The 22,052-nt window shown below is 42.2% G+C and overlaps 1 long non-coding RNA gene across 1 annotated transcript; it reads left to right on the top strand.

Annotated features, from left to right (window-relative positions):
- Nucleotides 1–6,078: 6,078 nt before the first annotated feature.
- Nucleotides 6,079–21,572, top strand: LOC142407708 (uncharacterized). Its single transcript, XR_012775019.1, has 4 exons — nt 6,079–6,157; nt 9,281–9,376; nt 15,356–15,455; nt 21,472–21,572. It is a non-coding gene; the product is annotated as an uncharacterized LOC142407708 (long non-coding RNA).
- Nucleotides 21,573–22,052: the final 480 nt, after the last annotated feature.

The raw sequence follows: 22,052 nt of genomic DNA, 5'->3' as shown, positions 1-22,052 counted from the left end.
AAGCCCAAGGGCCCTGGTAACCACCTTCCTTATCTTCTTAGGTCCCACAGCTAGGAAAGAGATGGGAGAGTACCGTAAACACGATGAGGCAGGGAATGGCAGTGCCTTCATTCAGTCCAAGGACGTCCAGATGAGGCTGTGCGGAGCTTGCATGCCAGCAGGACCTTTAGTCCAGTCTGTCCATTCATAGGTGATAAGTAAAGGAACAGTGTTGCTGAGGTCCTGATGGCCTCAGTATATAAGGGAGGATTTAAGATCTGTAGAAAAAGGTCATATTTTGTATCAGAGCAACAGATATAATTGGAAAGGACCAGTTTTTCTTAAACATCTCTTGATGGTATCAGTCCCCTTGGGTGAAGGGGATTGTACATTGCTTTGGGTATGTGGGTCATAGTAGTAACCAGGTACTGTTTCCATATGAGCTGGTGTACTGGGATCGGCTAGGATAGTTAATTTTCTTCATAGCAGCCCAAATGGTGCTATGTTTTGGATTTGTGACCAAAACAGCGTTGATAACACACCCGTTTTTAGCTATTGCTGAACAATACTTGCACAATGCCAAGGTTTTCTCTGTTTCTCATGTTGCCCTGCCAGCAAGGTGACGGGCAAGAGATGGGGAGGAGACACAGCCCAGACAGCTGACTCCAAAGGGATATTCCCTAACACGTAACCCCGTGCTCAGCAGCAAAACTGTTTGGAGATTTCCAAGGGTTGCTACTGAGTGGGGACTGGCTGGGCATCAGTCAGCTGGTGGTGAGCGATTGCTTTTGCATCACTTGTTTTTCTTTGTTTTGTCTTTTTTACTTATTAAAATGTCTTTATCTCAACCCACATGTTTTCTCACTTCTACCCTTCCAGTTCTCTCCCTCATCCCACTGCGGGAAGGCTTAGCTGCCTACCGGGGTTAACACAGAACAGATGGGTAATGAGTTCTTATTTTGAATATGATTCTCTGCAAACGTCTATGCCTTGGTTACTCAGAGATTAGACTGTGGCATGGCTCCACCAAGGACAGGGATGTGCTGGTGAGAGCATACCTGAAGTGTGCGTGGAAAGTGTTCAAGGGGGTTTAAGTCATCCAAAACTTTGGTGTAATACATTCACACCTTCCGCTGCATAAACTGAACTGGAACCATCAGGATAAAAAAGGAAGTTCTGGTGGAGGAAAAGGTGACAGAAGGAAAGGCAGGCATATCAAAGCAAGGCAAACAAAAGTAATGCAGAGTTTCTCTGAGGAGCTACAGCATGACCTGTAAATTTCTGAATGATGATTTCCGAGTTAAAGGTAATGAGGCACTCTCCAGTGGTTCATTGCCTGGAGAAAGCAATTCTGATGCCTCTTTCATTGCATAACGGAGACCAAATAAATTTGTACATTTGCCATATACTGTACAACTGGTCACTCGGAAAAAACAAGCCTCAAAGTATTTCTTTGCAAAGATACTGTCTGTGACATGGAGCTGTGGTAGGTTGCCTTTCCCTTCCCTGCTCAACAGGTCTGTTTGCTAAGAACTGAATGCTGGGAGGTGATTGCAGGCTCTTCATGCCTTAGATGTATCCAGACTCACCAATTAACTTCCCCAGCAGTTTGCTGCCATAACTGAGCTTGGAAAATGAAGCATTTCCTCATTTAAGCAATGCTTAGAGAGCTCTCTCTGCTGCTGATTCCACCTGCCAGGGAGTGACATCTGTATATCGGGGGAAGATACACAGAAATTCTGGAGCTTCCGTAAAAGCCATTTCTCTCTTTTCTGACAAGCTGCTTTTCCTCCCATCCACATTCTCTGTACATTTGCTTCTCGGAACCAGGCCTCCAACAAGGTATTGTTTGAAAGGCATAAACATAGCAGGGCTGGATTGTTAAACATTTGACAAGTGTTTGTGATATTTCACAGCTGGCATATAAAATACCTTGTGGAAGGACCAGGCTTAAAGCTTGTTAGCAGCTCTTTGTGGAGCAAAAAACCCCTGTTTGTTCTGAATTCGGCTTCCTCTTTTTGGTCAGGAGGATACTCCCAGGCACTCAGGGAAGGTAACTTGTCATTTTTTTCCTCCTTCATCCACTGTCTTTTTTAACACTTGACCTCTTCCCGCAATACGCAACTCTCATTTTTCAGCATCTCTCTCTTCCACTCCTGCTCTCACTCTGCTCCAGGAAAGGGCTCAGATCACACTAAGGCATGCTGAAGTACAAAACCAAGTGTAGTCAAGAGAAACTAAGTTCTCCAGCGGCTCTTGGCCATTCTCCTCAGTGTTGGTGTTGCTCCAGTGCTGACACTTAAATATAGATAAGGCCTCATGTCCTTTTGAATTGTCTTATTTTTCTTCAGCTTCAGCGCTGGCAGACGCATGCTGTGCTTGGTGCCCTGTTGGCTTTGGAGCCCTGCCACCATATTCTCTCATATTGATCGTACCTAACAGTTCACAGTGCATCACTTCAAAGTCTAGGTATTAGCGACTTGTAAAGGACAAATGCTGTCAGTCACCAGTTTTGCCCCTCTCCTTCTACACTTTTTCCTGCATGGGTAATAATCAAATTCCTTGTAAACCGAGCAGGCCATCTCCTCCTGACTTCAGTGGTCATGGCGTCAGCTCCAAATACACATTGCAAAGTGTCAGGTGTCCCAAGAACTTTTGCTCTTTTACAAGAACTGCGTTTACTGATCAGCCAGAAAACTCCCTGCTCTTACTCCAGCTTTTGTGGGCCAGAAATAATCTGTCCCTAAGCCCTCTCCTGTGTTTATGATTTGATAAGATGGAATAGTAGATGGTCAAAAAAGGAAGTTTCCAATGTGTCCATATTTCCACATAACTAGCACATGGCAAATCCTCTGCCAGAGTGTGCCTACTAGCCTGCTAACAAAATGAATCATGAATGTGGGTGACTTGAGAGTCAAATATTTATGGTGGATCTGAAACAAAAATGTCCAGGCTTGCTGCCATGCAAAAAAACCTGTAAAGCCTGGGTTTTTTTAAAGTTTTCATGAGTGGAAGCCTAACAACATACAGTAATTTACCATTTGGGATTTGGTGTGAGGTCATGAGCACCATGAAGGTTTCTTCTTAGTTTCATGAGCACCAGGAATGCTGCAGTGAGTGGTTTTTTTGTCCTCAGCATGCCTGCTATTAGTGCCCATAAAGTCTCTGAAATACCTGCAAGGAGATAAATCTAAGACACAATTTTGCTTCCTCCTACCCTTCTATTTTTCAGACTGGGCAGGAATCCTGTGGTATTTTCAGTGGAAATACTGAGAAACAAGTGCTTACAGAGGGATTTCCATCAGCTACACCAGGACAGGAACATTGCTTTGGCTATTTATCAACACAGAAAATAAATTCTAATATCCATGCCAGTCAAAGCACTTGGCGCGGGGCTAGATTAATCCAAGGATCTGCATTTGAGGGGGCTGGAACTGACACAAGATGGATTTGCTCATTATCATTAGCACTTTGTTTGCTATTCTTGACAACACAAAGAAGGCTGGAGTTATGTACATAAAAAGTCTAAATTGCTGTTCATTTGGACTACGCGAGCTTCCCTCTCTCATTCAGCAAAGCTGGCTTGCTTTTGCTGCTTCTCTGCTCACTGGCAGAATGTCAAGGTGGTTGATACGCCTTAGACAGCCATGTACAAAGGCACGGGCCCTGCAGGAGGCTGCACGGACTCTGCGCCCTTCCTGCTGCCGCACGCAGGCTGGGAACCCCGCAGCATCACACGCTTTCCCATTAGGGGAGAAAACAAAAGAGAAGACTCAATCTCCTGCCCACTGTCCCCTCAACGGAGGAAATGACTGATGGCAATAAATGCCATACAACAGACATAAATTTGTCAGTTAGTAACAGGAAAGTAGGACAACTGGAAATTGTTCTACCATGAAGAAGAAATTTGGGAATTGTTTACTGTTGTCTTTTTCCATCTGATCCTGTGATAGCTTGGAAATGTGTGAAACAAACAGAAGCTTGCCTCCTTGCCTCCTTTGGATGGTTGCTTAAGATGTAGTCTCATTCTACCTGTGGCTCTAGGGCTGGGGGAGGCATATGCAAATGGCTCGCATCATTTTAACAGGTGACTCACTTTCCATGAGATTTACTTAGAGGAAAGCCCCAAGAAATGCAGTCTTTGCATAGGATAATACTAGAGGAAAATCTGCTTCCTAAGGAGAATTTATAGCTTTCCAAATGGCCCCAATTTAAAATAAATGAAAAGGGAGTATGGTCTATTGGCTGCAGCACGAAATTAATGCCAAGGAAATCCTTTCGGTAAGGGCCTATATATCTTTCAGTTAGCTTGGGCTTAGCTTTCTGTCGATGCTGTCTATTTGCCAGCATTCTGTGAAGATTACAAGATATATGAGACTGAAAAATTGTAGGAAATTTTGGAGTCAGGGTATATGCACATCACCTTTGCCTGTCAATGTGTGCTTCTGTGAGTGGAGGTAGTCAACATAGTCTGAGAGTCTATGCATTTTTGCTTCCAACAGGTTTTCTGGTGTCTGATAAGGTAACAGCTTTGAGTAAAACCTTTCCAGCTGTTGAAGTGCTCTGACTGTCTATTACCATTTGTGGATTTTCTGGTGTTCAAAAGCAGCTGAGTTTTTAGAGCATCATTTGCTCCAGTGGAAGTGCTAATAGTTTTGGGGGTTTGTTTTTTTGTTTTGTTTTGTTTTGTTTTGTTTTTCCTGCAGGGCTTCAAGGTTTCAGGACCCTTACAGAAATATTTTGACTTTGAAACCTCTATTGCTTTCCTGATTCAGCCTAGAGAATTAAAAAGGATTGAAGGAGAAGGGAAAACTGGCAGACTAAAACACTTTGAAGCACACAGAGACACGTGATTCATATAAGCCTCATTTCCTTAAGAAATGAGACTGAAAAGTGCTGTATCTATACTTGGTATTATCCTATAGCTGGCAATGCACTTCCAGCTTCCTGTAGTAATGGCAAAATTAGTACTATTTTTATTAATTTTGTTGAAGACTCCCTCCATCTCTTCCCCTTCCCCAAATCTTTCTTATTATTTCCTTTCGTCACCCCCCCCCCCAATAATCTGTTCACCAGACACTTATAAAGCTGGCACTGCTTAGAAAAAAACCATGTTTATTTCCCCTCTTTGACTTTTCTAAACTTTCTTACACCAGCAAAAATCCATTGGTTAAGGAGAAATTATCCTAGGCATAGGCCATGCCAAAAAAAAGTGAAATATACCTTCTCATGAAGAAAGCATCCAGAATATATTAATTCCACCAGGAGTAACATGGTCATATGACATTTGGATAAAACAGACAGACTTTTCCGAGACTGGAGATCTAGCAAATGTAAATCCACTTGTTTTTGGTGATTGAACTCATCTGCATGACAGCACTTCTGGTCCTCCTGGGTCAATCCGCAAAGATATTAGACTGCGATGTTCTATCCCCTGTTTTGAAATAACATTGTGTGAAATTAACTTTGTGATATTAAATAAGGAAATTACTATCTTCCAACCATAGATAGGTGGACGTGGTATGCACAGGTATATCATTCCTCTGTGTTTTTCTCAATTATTGTTTTGGATGCTAACATCTATTGCTGTGAAACAGCGGCATTAGGCTGGCAGGCCTGGGAACTGCTGCTCTCGCAGCTCTCTGCTCCCCAGGAGAGGCAGGGACTTTGGTCTGTGGCTGCTGGTAAGGTCAGAAAGAGGTGGGATCCCACCGCACTGCATGGGGCGAGGGTCCAGTTCAGCAGTGAAGGAAGCCGTCTGCAATGCAGAGGTCAGACATTACTGTTCAGGTGATGAGAAACATTTTGCCTGTCTGTGCGAGGCACAGACGTCAGCCGAGTTTGGAAAGATAGCCCTAGTTTTCTTCTCCCGCTTTGCTCTGTAAGTACAGGTAGCTGGAATGTGACTCACGCGTGTAACAGGAAAAGTCATGTCTGTTACTGGAAGTTCAGTTATTTCTGGGTTGCAGCACAGCAACTGTTTAACAGAGAAAAGATGCAAAGTAGTTCGCAGTGAATGGAGTTACAGCGACTTTATACGAACTGAAATTCAGCTCCTTAAAACAACAAAGCACCGCAAAACTGTAGTTCCAGCTGCTGGAAGGGGAAGAGGCAGAGGAGCATCGCCTGTTCTTCTTCCACAGAAGTCCCTGGTGCAGACTTACGGCATTTCTTGGGGGTGAGCAAAATAACTCGGCAGTTCTGGATGTATTAGTCAGTGGTTTAAAAATTCAGCAGAAGAGCTTGCCATTTGTTTGTTAATCCTTAAATTTAACAGATTTTCATGCTGAAGTTCTGAGCAGCACACCCAAAACAGTCAGGGAAAAACATGGCTCTTACCGGGACTCTAAATTTGGAGACAAAAATTTGTTTTAAATGATATTGTGTATTAGCAAGGGAAAAAAGTGTTTCTGGTCTGAAATTTTATATGGCAACTTTCACCTCAAGGTAATGAAAACAAGCTGAGCTATAAACTCTTCAAAACTGGGGTTTATGGAAAGGCTGACAAATCCTTTACTGGAGTGATGTGGCTGGGAGCACTTTAAAAGATTCCCATGAAGCATTATTGATCATGATCACACACTCCCAAGCACTAACACCGGGAGGCTGCGGGCAGAAGGCCCGCTGTTTTCAATTACCGTGCCGTCCTGGCGTCATGTCCGGCCGACAGGACCGTGTTAGCGGCTGGTCATCTGCTGGGCGGGGGCCCTGAGCAGCCCAAGGTTGCTGTGCTTCCCGGCTGGCCCTCCGGCCGCATCACATCACGTGTACCCCTGGCTGGGCCAGCAGCCCTCTGCCGCGTCATTTCTAGCGAAGGCTCTTTATACTGTCCCCGCGGGGAAGGAGGTTGTTTTGGGAGAATGAGAGGAAGGGGGAAAAGAAAAACACCCAAGTTTTGGTTTTCTTCTTCTTTTCGCTGGAATAAAACATCGCACATAGATCATGTAAAAGGAATTGGCTTTTAGTGAGAGGATATGGCTTCATTTCTCAGCCTCTTCCCTTTGGGTTTCAAAGCGAAGCCATCTGACGTCGGAAGCACCAGCAAGAGCCAGTGATTGGACCTCAGGAAATTCACAGTGGTGTTTTTGTGCTTCTAAATGAGCAACGCTGCTGCTTGTAAAGACCTGAGGTAAAATCCTGGCCCCACTGAAGTCCTTGGCAAATCTCCTACTGCCTTCAGTGGGGCCAAGATTTTACCCCGAGTCCTGCAAGCCATTAGTCTTTTGAGTTTTTAATGGGTCCACTCCTGCGCAGACAGACTGCTCTTGTAAGAAAGGGTTAGCTAGATTGGCTCAGATACTACACAATTTAAAACTTAAAGGAAAGCAATTTTGTAGTGAAATTAAGGGACTATAAAAGGAATTTGGCTTTAGACAACTTGCTTCTGTTTGGATTTGGATTAGGCTGCAATCTCCTTGTCTGTTTTTAGAGTACATGTCCCTGCCAGCATCAATAATCTATTTTCCTTAGTGCAAGTGAAAGGCTCTGATGGCTCAGAGGTGTAGTCTGGTATCCAGTGCTGCTCTGGATTTCTTCTTTGGTTTAGGAATCAGGCTACAAATAGTCAGAGACTGCAAGCTGCTCCTTAACATTTATGTGCTGCCAACAGCTGATTCATTGACACGTGGGCCGACACACTCCTTCTTTCCCATTGCTCTGCTTCCAGTTGTTCCTATATTTTTTCCTGACCCCCTGAGCTAATCCAACTCCCCAAACCTTTTCTCTGCCCGTGCGGTCCCTCCCAGCCCAATCTCAGCATTCATTTGCACTTGGCCTGATTGTGTTTTTGTTGGCAAAATTCTTTTTATCCTGTCCAGCAGCGTATTAATCCTCAAGCACTTTCTTGAACTTTTCAGGTTCCCTCAAATACCTCTCCTTCCCCCACCTACTCCAAAGTAAATAAATCAGGACTTTAGATAATGCACATCAAATATATCATTTCACCTCAGGTCACAGTGTCATGTGCAAGTTAAGCTCAGCAGGGCTAGAGGTTGAAGGTGGAGACTACAGAGAAAGCTGGGAAGGAGGCATGTGCGGGGGTAGCCATCACTCCAGAGGAGCCCATAAAAGGTCCAGCGGTAACGTTAGGAAAGACTGTGCACCAGGGAGCCCAGCTCCTACGGGCATCCGCTGCTGCCTCTGGGGAGCGTGTGCTGCAGCCTGCCAAGGCATGGCTCCACTCGTGCTCTCCAAGCAGCTACACTCTGAAGCTTAACGTCATTCCTCTGAAGGTGTCTCCTCCTCCATCCTGTCTAAAATGTCTTTTTTTTTCCTTTTTTTTCCCCTTCTTTGGCATGTGAGGGGCTGCATTTTCCTCTTATAGCAACTCTGCTTGTCCTTGGCTTATGTGCTGAGTTGTAAAGATGGAAAGTCTTCCTGGACTTCCCTGAGCCTATGTACGTGCAAAGTCTGAGGCAAGTCCAGCAGGCACTTGTCTGACATGGCACTAAGGATGCAGTGCTGCTTGGAGGCTGCCTTGCAGAAGACACCTAACAGCAGAGCCCCAACAGCCTGTGACAATCAAAGATCCCGCCAGTGTCACACAAAGTAGTTCCTCACAAAGCGTTGCCAGCCGTATTCTGCTTTATTTAAAGAGTGACTTCTAAGAGGAAGGAGGGTCTCTTGAGAGTGGTATCTGCTATGAAATCTTTGCTCAGAAGTGGGGTGAAAGGAATGTTTTGCTGGTAAAATTAATGGATTATAAAAGGCAGATCCTACTGTAATGGGAAAGGACCATCAGCTACTTCATCTGTGTTAAATATACATCCATGAGGGACTTTTTCTGCAACATCCCAGAAGTTGCATCTTTTTCAGTGTGGGTAAGCCTAATTATTCAATTTGGCCTTGTCTGAAACAGCCATCTGTCTCCTTTAGCTTTCCCAGTGTTAACTAAAGCCACTAATGCCTAAGTATGACGGAAAGTCCCCCTGTGCAGGAAGAGCGGGTTAGGAGAGAGAAAGCTGCAAAGTGTGCTTCTGACGGGGCAGCTAGGAAAGGCGGGGGAGGAAAGGAAAGGTGAGGACCTTCATCCATGGGATCCTTCATGTGTTTAAAAGTTGACATTTAACTACCACGCCATGGTTTTTGTTGTAGGAGAGTAACCCATCCTGCTCCAACATCCTAGTGGAGATAGGCCTTTGTAATTTTGCTGTCATGGAGACTGACATCAAACATCAGCAGGGACTATAGCAGTGATTTTACAGAGCTGACTAGGTACAAATGCCTGGTGCTTTATCTCTGCTAGGATTTTGTGACATGATACTTCTTGCATGCTAATTTATAACCTCCCACCTTTTGGCAGTGAAGGAACATATGGAAAAAAATATAAAGCCAAATAGAGCAATTTCCCTAACGTACTGCAAAAACTGGAGTGGAAACAACCTACTGAACATGCAAGGTAAGCGTAGCCATTTAAGCGCAAAGAAAGTTTACCTGTTGTGAATGCCTCCGTGCTAGTCATGCAAGGAAAAATATCTGAGCCTAGCTCCAGCAGTGATCATCAGTATCAGAGAATTCCTGGACATTTGTAAGGAAGCTTAAAAAGCATCCAAAGATTTCTGGAGATCAAAATAGGTAAAACGTACCACTATGTGAGGTCATGGCTTCTTCAAGATTGATTTCAAATGCATTAGCACTCTGTTCTCCACACAGTAACTCTCTTCCCAAAGAACCCAAAGCACTTGACATCCAATAAGGTCTCTCTGCATGGCCATTTGCACCTTGGCAAACCAAGACAAAGTACCTAATAATTTGTAGCTTGCACTGACAGGGAGTAGTGTATGAAAACTGAGGAGAATTAGGGGGAGTTAACTCCTACTCCAGCATTTAAGAGAGGAAGGAAAGAATACTGTATCCAGTTTGACCTACTATAATATGTGTGAAACTTTCTGTTGTCATTTTTTTTTTTTTTAAATGATGATTAATCCATTTTGGAATGTGTTCACTATGCGCCTTATCTTAATACCTTTCTTCGTGGTGACAATATTTTTCCTAATGATTTCAAATGCAAGGGACCAGCGTCAGGACCTCAGCGAATGTTGCTGCCACTGATAGACAATGGACCAGGAAGAAACACAATTGTCACGAACCTCCTCATTCTCCCCATTTGGTCAAGAACTTTCATTCACTGCTGTGTTTCTCAGTCCCCCATGGCAAACGGGAAGAATGACTGATGAAATGATGCATGTCCTGGCTTACTCTACAGCTGACTGCTCTGTTTCACTTGCATTTCCTACTTGTACTGCCTGCTGTATTGTAGTTATATAGATTACATGACAAGTCAAATTTGGGTTGAATGGAGTGCTGCCATCTCTTGGTTATTTTAGGCAGATACACTCACAGATTTTTACATTTTCCTGCCACTCAAGAATGGTATGAAGTAACATAGAAAAACAGCTATTCTGGATTAAAACGTTTAGGCACTTAGAAAGCATAATTGTGGTTTTTATATATTTAAGCATGCAGAACAGAGTACATTTGCTGGTGCATTGGATCTCTGTGTAACTTCTATTAAGGGTTTTTAGCAAAACTATAAACCATGAACAGTTGGAACAGTTTGTATATGATGTGAACACCACAAAGAAAGGAAAGTGATGCTTTTTATAGATAATTGTAGGCAATAAAGACATTAAAATGCACGCATTAAGGAGTACTGGATAGTAAGAAATGCCTATCTTATACTATGTAATTTCACACTCATGAGAGATCGAATTATTCATACCCAAGATTTGTCAAATAATTTATTTGAAAACAGTTTTGCGATTACAAATGTAATTTTCCTTCCTTCTTCTTTCTAACTGTGACTGGAGCCTAAAGACTTACTGTAAGCACTGTCATGATAGGAATCCAGGGCCACGTTCTTCCTGGGCCTTTCCAGGGTTGGACACCAAAGTGCATGACCTCCCTTTGTTCAGTAGTAGCCGGAGCCAGATGTTTGGTTGGTTAGTTTTCCTTTTTTAACTGAAATATGGGAGAAAAGAAAGTCTAGTTGAATTCAGAATAAAAGATACACACCAGAAACTTTCACTGCCACAACCTCTCCAACCCCCTACCACATTGCAAAGAAAACAACGTATGACAAGAATTTTAGAGTAATTAATAATGCAGCAAATGAATATGTTAAGTAGGGACATGTCTGTTATGAATAAATGGCAATACTAGAGGAATAGGGGATTAAGTTTATGATTACTGCTGCTACACTCTGGATCAGAGTGACAGCTCCTCAGGGTCATCCTACCTCAGGGAAGAGCTATCAGAGGCTGCCTGCCTCCCCCCTTCTGGCACTGAAGCTGAGGGACTCCTCAGAGGACCAGAAGTTCCACAGTCTGGTTTTTGGTGAATGCTGAAATTTAAAAGCCGTTGGCTTTCTCAGTGCTCATCAACCACCACCATTGCATCTGTACCAGTCATCCCTCCTAACATGAGGGCACAAATCCAGCAGCAAATGCTCGAAAGATTATTGCCTCAGTGCTGCCATGTGTAAGACAGAAAAGCATTGACTCTTGTGCAAGCATAGAGTACTCTGTGTCTGAGTTCTGGAAAAGCCTCCTGGCAAGGATGTACATTCTTGAATGAGCCAATGTCGTTGTCCGCTCTTGCTCTTGTTCATCCCTCTGCTGCAGCCTGTCCTGGCTCCCTAGCAGTCTTGTGCAAGGAGCACATGAGTTCTCAGTAACGTCAAGGACTTAAACTACTTTTGTTCCCTTGTTTGTGCCTTCTGACACTTCTAACAGGGTACCCTAATATTCAGCAGCAGTCCAGAAGAGTGGCTTTACATACGTCTCTAAACGAGTCCTAGCTGCTGTCAAAGAGTGCTCTTTGACGAATCTGAATGAAATGAGGGAAATCCCACTTTGTTTTATCTAAACTAGGAAATAATCATCTGAGCAGTGAAATAAAATGCTTGATACTAGCTAACTGTATGAGACATATTCCAGTCTTCATCCTTATTGCTTCCACCTCTGTCCTGCAAGGGCAGGGAGAGGGGAAGGTGTCACTTGTTCCCTACCCTTCCCACTCCCCTGGGAGCACTGGGGCACCAGTGTGCCTTTAGAATGAAAAGATGCAAAATCTCTTTCTAAGTGAGCATGTCTCTGGTTCTCTGAGGAGCTTAAGAGGTACCAAGTTTCTTATTTAACAGGGGAAGCAGGTACATAAATCTGCCTGCTCAGAAGCTGCTCAGCAGAGGTCACAGCTATGGCATTGTTATAGTTACCTGAGGCATCTTCCCCCCTTATCATCTCCATAGCTCATGCATGGAGCTTGTGTGCTTCACGGCAACTTTCCAAACTCTTCTACCTAAAAATTCACCTCTGAGCCAACCTAAGGAATACGGTAACTTAAGGTCAGGTCCCAAAAGTATGTACGATTCACCTTGGCTCCTGCGTGGTCTCCTCACATTAACTCCCTTGATTCCTCCCTTTCTCCTCAGGCTGGCATTTCTGGTTTTTGCAGGTTTGTTCTTCTGTTTCCTTCTTTTTGCATTTGAAAGTGATCACTTCTGTCTCTAGCCAAGTTTTCTAGCTGTGTGTACAATACAGCCAATGACTGAGTGGCCTGATAACTATCTCTTGTTAAAGGAAGATCATCTGGAAGGGTTATGACTGTACTGTGTTTACGATGTTTGGACACACCATGGTACAGTTTCTGGAAAAGTAAACTTTTCTTGTATAGGTTTTGTTGTAGTAATCATAGAAAGAATAACAACTAATTACTGAGCTGAGTTCTAGGGTCTCTCCTCATCCACTTGCCTTTCAAACAGCCATTTCCTAACAAGTTTTTTATATATATTGGCAAGTGAATTACAAGAAAGGACCTTACTCTCTCATACAGTAACAAGCAGTGTGGAGGGATTCCTGTAACATGTGATACAGATATCGTAAGGCAGCTCCAGAAATCCTAATGAGCATGTTACACGGTGCTACTTCTGCAGTTTCTCTTAAAATGAACGTTCACTTTTGCAGGGTTTTTTTCACTGTAAGAAAGGCTATGTGTATATGTACACAGATGTTGACTGTACATAAGCAAAGAAGGAATGTGTACAGTGCCAAAAACTTTGATAATGATGAGATGACAGATCACAAGCAGGCTTAAGGCATCCGTTACTGACTGAATAAAAAGAGCAGTTTAAGGCACTCCCTCCAAACAAACCTTTACCTTCTCCTTCGGTGGTGTTGACTGTGAACACTACGGAAATCTCTGGGTGGCAATTTCCTGGACAGCCCCGGAGGAGTCAGGCTGCATTTGAATCAGAACTTGAGTGTGGGTGGTAGGGTGGAGAAGGGAACAGAGGTACGTGATATAGCTGCACTTACCTTCACAGCTATTCATCCACCAAAGCAATGACAGCATATAAAAATGGCAATGTGATTTCACAGTTCTAATCTGATTTATCATCATTTTTTCCAACCACTGCTTCAAAGCAGGCAGGGAGGGGAAATACACATTAATGCTCTATGATGGTTCATGACTAACCACGTTCAAAATGCGCAGTGTTTTCCAGAAGAAGTGAGGGTTTTATGCCTTATTATCTTTTCCATAACAGTACAGCATTATCTACAGCTGATATAGAGAGGTTTGGGTTTTTTTAAATAACGAAGATGTGCCTATTCACAGGAAGAAGTGATCCAGACACACAGAAATACAGTCTTCTGCCTTTCTGTGCAGGAAATGTACCTTTATTTATGAAATTCACGTTTGTGTCTAAACCCATCAATAGTGTAGAAAAGAAAATCCATTTAATAGAGCAGGGTTGGAATAATGTATTCCTGCATGGATACATTTGATCAGCACTGTATGCTCTATCTCAGGATAAGTGACAAGATATGCTAAAGCAGGCATGGGTTTTCACTGAAAACTGGTGCTTATTTGTGATAGAATTTGTCGAGAAATGGCTCGCAATGAGAAACAGATCTACAGCTTTAGAGACAGATATGATTTGTTTATCCTGCAGCCAACACCGTCATGCTCAGCTTGTCAGCTGTCTTTTCCCTGTCACAGACAACTAGCTGAAAATCAGGAAGACTGTGCTTTCATGGATCGACTGCATTAAACAGTTGTCAAGCTGAGAGCCAGTTTGGTCCAGATTTACAGCTGGCAACCCATCAAGTTGGTATTAGTAGAGCTGTGCTCTCTTACCCAGGCTCATCTTTTGACCCTCTCAGTTTCATCAAAGATAAATTAAATATTCTAGCAACGCAAATGCAATGGATAAAAATGGATTATCTCTAAGAAGACAACGAATAAAAATAAAGCCAAGCCATGCATGGCTGTGGATCTTGAACGGGACATAACCAGAAATCTTTAGAGGCAGCAGTTAGCAGAACAACTCCAGTGCTATTTCAGGATCAGGATGCAGACAGCAAGAAAGGACATTTCCAAATTAGTTCTGGAGCTCTTTCATTCTCCTCTGTATACTTGGAGTTCTGCTAGCTAACAAACATTTATTAGCTGTTTGTGTCTTAATCAGCTGTAAGTGTGAATATCCCACTAACTGACTGCAGTTTATTTTTAAATAATTGTAATTGATGCTTGAAGGTCACAGTATAGAAAGTTGAGACTTCAGCTGAGTAGGATCTAGAAATGCCTGCCTGGGAAACGTGTATGATAGTAAAGGCCTCCTTAGCAGATAAGCGTGTGGGAAGATCTGTGACTACGAGCTGAAACTAAAGCAATTCAAGCTAGAAATAAGGCACAGTTTTTGAAAGGTGAATAAAATTAAATTTTGGATCTACTTACCTAAAGACAGAGTGAATCATGTAGCCACTTGACATCTTTAAATTGAGATAATGTCTAAAATATATGCTGTAGTTCTGCCACAGCTTACTGGACCTGATGAAAAGTACCAAGGTAAATTAGTCTATGACCTGTATTATGCGAGAGGTCAGGCTAGAGCATCCATATGGTCCCCCTGGCTTTTTAGATCTATGAATGTGCATAGCTACAAAGGCAAGGAGGAATGGGTCCAGGCATTTGTGAACACTATCATCTTCCCATAAAGCCTAAGGGAAGTGGCATGACTCTACAAGATAGAGGATGAAAGTGCAGTTCCGCTTCTGAACACTGATGTTAGATTCAAAGGTGAAGAAAAAGGATTCCTGTGGTGACCATTCATTTTATGTTCCCCATAGTCCTGATCACAGCAATAGAGGACATCTGAAAGCACCAGCAGCTGATCACAGGTTTGACTGAGTTTAGAAGATACCTATAATATATCAGCTTTGAGCAACTCAGTGTTTTGATTGGGATTTTTGCTTTTAGGATTTGTATGTTTCAGCTTACTCTAACTTAATCAGCAACTAGTATTTCACAAAATATCTCTCCAGTATTAAGACCAGTAAGATGTGCTCGTGGTACGCTGTGACTTTCATTTGTACAGATGAGCACATAAACCAGAAGCCTCGTGCAAGTGCAGGTCAAGCACTCCTGTTGAAGGGTGACGCAGTGCACAAGAACGAACAGTGACAGTGGCCTCACTGGTGAGCAGATCCCTATTTATTTCTTCATGATGCACTTAAATACGTTTAAGATCCAATTAATAGATTATTCTAAATTTAGGAACAATGCCAAAAATTTTAGTATATCTAACCTCTCTTTTCATACCTTTTCCAAAGTGCACCATTATGTACTCTATTTCTGTAGTTTTCATTATTTAAGCCAGCCCTGACTTCATTCCAGCACTTCAATCTGGATTACAATGCTAGATTGATAAAAAGCAAGAAGTTAATCATGAAAAATGAAACAACTGAGTGTTAGAGTTCCCTGTATACCCAGACTGAAGATCCCATCTGTCTTTCAAGGACTGCCATAGGCACAAATGTTATTAACACAACACAGGAGGTGGTTTCCCTTGACATCACCACTGAGTGCAGAAGAAATTATGAAAAACTTTGCCCAGACACGGTGAGTTCTGCAAAAATGGCTGCAATACAACTATGTGCACAATTGTGGAATGTTTGTATGATCTCAGATTCAGAAGTAGACACTGCAGGCTTTCATAAGAGGGTATTGCACTGTTTTTAAGCTGGGATACTGATGATAATGTGGAAAGGAATATGTACACCATTCACAGAGGTACAGAAACACGTACATCTACACTCATAGCTGCATTTACCATGGTGCTGCACCACTAAATGTTATGGCTGATGGATCACGTGTCTGCAGGGCTAAGTGGGAAGCTGAAGCTCATTATCCACCCATCCACCTCTCTAGTTTCATGGAAGCTGGTACGCTGGTGCCCCTGATGATCTTTTCTCCAGTCGTGTCCTGTCCGGCATCTGTATTCAGCCTGGAACACTGCCAAATACAAGCAACTTTATCTCAAATACAGAGCACATGCGTAGGGTCTCACCCACTCTGTGTGACAGCGTTATCTTATTCTCACTGGCTACCCAGGCAACTTTTGTCACCTTTGGACTGCCTCTAGATATGCTGCTTTGTAGTGTTTCTCTGAGTGATGAATATGCAACTCTGGTGCCAAGGTATTATGTCTAAGGAGTGTCCTGACCCCAGCGTGGGTCTGGGAAGGTGAGAAAGTGTGACAAATACTGAAAAACTACTAGTCAATGAAGGTTTGACATCTCAAACGGCAGAGAACAAGTCTAACAAAATGCTTTGAGGGGAAATGTGCAAGTAAAGCAGACAGGAAGGTTTGGCAGTTTCAGAACTGAATATAATTCAGGGCAATAGCAGAGTCTAGCAGACAGCTACAGCAGCATGTGCGGGCACGAGATTAGCCTGCAGTGATGGATAGGAGGGAAACTTCCTTCTGTCAGTGTCTTTTTTCCTACAGTATCACTAGTGCAGAGAAAAGGGGTGGAAGGTAGATGTCCATAACGTTGCATCCTTAGATTTAGCATTCTGATTTATAACCATCCCTTACATGATTTATTTGAGAGGACAAGACACCACCTTCTGCCTATGTGGAGAAAGGATAGAAACGTGTCTATTTAAAGCCAATGTTAAGCTACTATATTGCTCTCTCAACAGAAGGCAATAGCACTTTAAGGTATCAGACTGCAACACAGGATTTTTAATCCACTTTGGAATGAGAAGTGGAATCAATAGTGAGGACTGGTACTCGGTGGTGTAGGCTGGATAACCGTAGATTGGGAACTTGTTTAAAATAATTCACCCATTCTCTTCATTTCTCCCAGAGGTTTAAGTGAAAAGAATTATTACCTGGCAGTCTAGGTCAGCAGATAAACCAAGACAATATGGTTGGTACTCCACGAGAAGTAGATGGCACATACAATTAAAGAAATGCTGTTTAAGTTGTGCAAGGAAAAATCTTTTAAATCTTTGACTTGGAAAAAGTCGTCTTGTTCTTGACCATCATTTAGATGCTGGGAGCTTTGTCTTTGCCAAATATAGGTACTGCATTCAGTACACAGCTAATCACTGCAGTTTTCACTTATCTGTGCTGTGGGTCTTCGTGTTTTTAAAGTCCAATGTTGTTTTCCTTTTGCTAAACAGTGACTCTAAACATCGTTTATGTGGGAATGTTATTTAAGCAAAACAAACATTTTGTACATGCTAACAATTCACTAAACAGTTTCCCTTTACCTTTAATGACATGTTGTAAACCACTTGAATGATTAGTTGAGGACAAAATGAAGATAATGCAGGTCATTTTGCAAACCCAAACATAAGAAGCAGCTTTTTCATCTCTGGAACAGACAGCACTTAAGTAGTGCTCACTGTCAGTCCTGTGAGAGTTCAGAAGTGTTTGTCATCTTGCCACTACATAAAGTCTGTTTTCATTGTTTTATAACTTCTGCCAAAATAATTACTCTGAACTGCTAAAAATTAGCAGAATGGGGTCTTAACCCAGAAACAGTCACTTGAAATTCAGTTTGAATAACCTTGGTTAGGCTGACTTAGGGCACAGGAGGTGGAACTGCTTGCAGATTTACAAACACCGTTGGTATGTTTAACTTCAAAATAACTTTGAATATGCATTTTGCACATTTGACAAGCACATACATATGGGAGGAGAGGAAGGCAAGGTATTAATCTAATCACAGAAGTGCTATGCTTTAAACAATAACTTCTCTTTTGCAATAATTATTATTTTCCAGCGTTTTTCCTTTCAGTCTGAAAAATTCACTTCGTTTCTTTGTGTACCGCTTAGGAAACAGAATGATTCATACTATTTTTTTTTAATAAACATACAAGTCTTAAGGAAGTCAGTATATTACTGGCAGCAGGCGCCTCTTCAGTTCATCTTGGCAATGACCTGTACGTTAACAGCTGGATCCAGGGCTCACTAAAGTTACTGGAGGGATTTCTACTGATTTCAGTGGACTTTTGTTCAGGCTTGATGTGCCTTTGACATTTGGCACTGAGGACAAGGCACTGATGAAACCGTCTAGACCAAACATGTAGACACTCCAGTGAAGGTGCGGTTAAGAGGAAAGCACCGTAGTCTTTTTATGTTTGTGCCTATGGGAGTGCTTGTCCTCTTTTTAAAGGCAACTTGACATTGACATTTAAAAAGCAAAACATAACTGGGAAAATACAGATTCCTGCAAGCCCAAGTCTCAGTCACAAGTGTAACATTTTTTTACGAACAGTGGATTCCTCCTCAGGCCAGTGCAAGACATCTCTGCTTGACCAGTTTCTGAAAGCTCACATGGAAAAGCAGTCAAGCACAGGGCTTTTACTTAACCTTGCTCTCAGGGCTCATAATTTCTGCAGAATAGCTTTTGATCTGCGTACTTGTCACTTACACAGTCTTTTACTTCTTTTAATATATTTTACTTGTTGCATACACGATCCTTTTAGACAATATCTACCATGTCAAACACTCTGCCTGGTGCAGAAGCTAGACAAGTCCAGAAACTTCCCCAATACTAAGAACTGTCCTCAAGAAAACTGGAAGCAACACGTTGTCTCCAACAGATGAAGGAAGAAATTACTTTCCTACAGACAAAGGAATGCAGGATACTAGCATAGATGGCATTATACGGATGATACCACTTACTGGTTATTTTGTTGCCAAAAAGATCCAAAGCTCCTAATTTTTTTTATCACAGGAGACAGCCTGCTGAAATATCCAGTAATTAATGCTGTGATCATACATGCGTCTCACTTCTAGGCAGGAAGGGCAGTGGCTCCTTACCAGTTTGGAAGCTGCTACAGCAAAGAGGAGTGCAAATTTATAGCATCTATGAGCTTCCCTAGAAGCTCTTCTATTATTTGAGACAATCATATCATTATTCTGCAAACAAAAATGAAATGCTGGCCAACTGGAAGTACAAAATAAGCCTTGATACATTTTGAGAAAAGAATAGAGGCTTTCAGATAAATTGCTTTTCCTTGCTGGGCCCTCTTTTGCTGTAGTTAATTATGAGTGGCATATACAAGAAAAGGCAAGCCAATAAGAAAAGTTTACAGGCAACACTAAAGAAGCGCCCTAATTCCTCTGGGCATTTTAGCATATTGTTTTACACCACTAACCACTGGCTTTCCAAGTGATCTCACCAGGGTACCAACAATGTAGATGTCTTCAATGGCTGCTTGTTTAGGCCTAATAATTACAGTTTAAAGAACAGTTTGCTATGCATTGTCTCAGTTAAAATTAAGACACACATTTTGTTCCCACAAGAGATTTGACTGCGGGTTTTTTTCTACTGAGGAATGTATAACACAGATTCCTGATGAACAATAGGAACCTGCGATCAAGACATAAGTTTCAGAATTGCTAATGTAGCTGAACAACAAAAGCGTGTCTTTTCATGTCAAAAAGGTCACGAGGCACCAAAAACCAACATGCATGCCTAATGAATGGCCAAAATACATGAGCCTACTGAAAATAACATTTACTCCTATCAAAGTAATTTATTTCTTATTCTCAGGGAAATTAGAGTAAGTTAATTGCATACGCAATTCTTTACAATTTAGACATGCCTTTTCTATAGGGAATGAGAGCAGAAATAGTGCAACAAGATATTCACTTGAACTGCTGCTTCCTACAAAATAAAATGGAGCACAAAAGGAGCAGCTCAACAGAAAACTCTGCCTGCTCAGACGTAGCTTTGGCTAATGAATGAACCCTGTTTCCATCAGTCATTTTGGTGGAGGCAAGGATATAGAGTCAGGCGGGGCTTATTGCACCTATCAATGACCATCTATGTGTTAGGTGCTTACTCTCTTGGCTAAGCTCTTTCTGTAGTCCAAGGAGAGAGGCAAAGAGAGAAAAGAGCATCTTCAGAGGGTGACTCATTCCACGCATTTTAGGTACGCTCTTCACATGCAGTGAATCACCTTCTGGTGCTCTCTGTCTCTTACACTGACAGCTAGCTTGGAAGACACCTGGTTCTTAGACAGCTCATTTGAGGTGTACTCAGTTTCACATTCACAGTAAAACAGGGCACTTCCTCTGAAGCTGACCAGGTTTTGCCACTTGTTTCAGTAATTCCAAGGTCTAACTCAGCCCTGTGGTGAAGGTACCTGAAAGGACCCACCCAGGGCACCACTCACATGGGGCTGGGAGGCCCAGGTGTCAGAAAGCACTGATGGCAACAGCACGGTCTGGCTGTGCCCCATCTGACTCTAGTCAGAACATGCTGGAAACAAGCAGCAATGAGGCGATGCTGTGGCATGTCCTGGTTCCTCCTGCTGCTGCTGCTCAGAGGACTCCTGCTAATCTCCGTGCCTAGAAGAGGGGAGGACCCCTAGTATGGAGTAGAGTAAAGGAGGAGGAGGGAAGATGGCTCTGCTTGGTCCTACTCCTGAGCTGAAAAAGTCCCAAGCTGATCTCCTGTACTCTGTGCCCTAGGGCCCACCATGGCTCTGCCTGTGTGGGCAATGTTCATGAATTTTGCATTCCCCAAAATGAAGCTTTACCACACTGCATTCCATACTGACTTTGCAAAGGAAAAACAGAGTCCAGTAAACATCACCAGGATTCAGATGTCTCAGTCCTATGTATTCAGAAGCTGTTAACTATTGAGAACATCAGTCCTATCAAACAAGATGTCATTCCTATTTTTTACAAAATAACCCTGTGTAAATGTTTCTTTGCTATTTAAAGCAGAGGTATGTTGGGAGGAGAGGGAGATTATACAGTACATTCTCCTTTTTTTTTCTTTTTTTTTTTATATTATGCTAAGTGCCCCCAGTACCAACTCCGTATTGTGTGCAATACACGCATCATACAGATGCAAGTTTACTAATTGTGAACATTTAGTCACTACTAATCATCCGTCATAAATGATACTGAATATAGTAAATTCAGTAGAAGGGCAAAGGAAAAAAAAAAGAGAAAGACGACCGAAACATATAACCAAGGTAAGATGTGATGCAACTTAAAATGCTGTAAAGTATTCTTGGATCTAATACTTGATGCCACAAGTTTCTGGGTATGTTACTGATAAGCTATCTATCACTTAAAGTTATTAAGACCATACACTTGAACTTCCTTTCTTTTCAAGATGATAGTACAGAATGAATAACAATTCTGAATTTTTTTTTTTCTTATTTTCAAAACAGTTGATGGAGATCACTTGAAGACTGATTGCTGGGAATTTTGCTGCACTAACCATCTGGCAGAGAGAATATATGTTCTGTATGTTCTGAGTTGTTTACAGCTTGAATCAGTCACATTAGAGAACTTGTATATTGAAAAGAACTCCTTAAGAGGCAGAATATAGCTAATTGAGCATGCATTTCACTGATTATTTTCTGTGAAGGCCTGTTGTAGGTCAGGCTGTTGTCATCTACATTAGCTACTCTGCTAGTGATTTGCAAAGGCAAAACCCAAAGAAACGTGATGGGTCCTTCAGAAACCATTAAATTGACCTGGCAGCTTCATCCATTGGAAATGATTGAACATATATACTAACAGAACATTTGAAAAAAAAAATCAGAAAGCTCTGAACTTTATTAACTTTTATTTTCATTGGGCTAAAGTTGGCAATGACATGACCGTCCTAACCAGAGAGGAATTTTTTATATGTTTTTACTTTGGAGATTTTTTGTAATCTCCTTGCATATTTCTATTGCTCTTGATTCCTACTGTCACTGATGCTGATTTAAGGACTCAACGGCCTAAGCTCTTTCTTACTTGCAAT

Source organism: Mycteria americana, chromosome 3 (assembly GCF_035582795.1).
Source record: "Mycteria americana isolate JAX WOST 10 ecotype Jacksonville Zoo and Gardens chromosome 3, USCA_MyAme_1.0, whole genome shotgun sequence".
NCBI lineage: Eukaryota > Metazoa > Chordata > Aves > Ciconiiformes > Ciconiidae > Mycteria > Mycteria americana.
Note: the sequence above shows the minus strand (reverse complement) of the source record. Positions and strands in the feature narration are given on the sequence as shown.